This window comes from Penaeus monodon, chromosome 15 (genome assembly GCF_015228065.2).
Source record: "Penaeus monodon isolate SGIC_2016 chromosome 15, NSTDA_Pmon_1, whole genome shotgun sequence".
Taxonomy (NCBI): Eukaryota; Metazoa; Arthropoda; class Malacostraca; order Decapoda; family Penaeidae; genus Penaeus; species Penaeus monodon.
In genome coordinates, this window is record NC_051400.1 from 4,129,586 (window position 1) to 4,129,804 (window position 219).

The following is a 219-nucleotide window of genomic DNA, read 5'->3' on the forward strand; positions in this document are numbered from 1 at the left end:
GAATGAAGCGGGGACGGGTTAGGAGAAGGATGAATAGAAATGTGTACTTGAATGGAGGAAAATAGATATGATGATATGAAAGGCTTATTTTCATCAGTTTCATGCATTACACCATTAAATACAGTGTGATTTAGGATGCTCATTTTAAAGTAACTCTACTGTGCATTTCCAAGAAACAAATACACACATATAGACATACCTACCCACATATACATACAG

At 35.2% G+C, this 219-nt stretch overlaps 1 protein-coding gene across 2 annotated transcripts in view; it reads right to left on the bottom strand.

Moving 5' to 3' along the window:
• Window positions 1–219, bottom strand: part of LOC119581697 (poly(U)-specific endoribonuclease homolog) — a 7,332-nt gene that overhangs the window by 1,071 nt on the left and 6,042 nt on the right. The window lies entirely within an intron of this gene.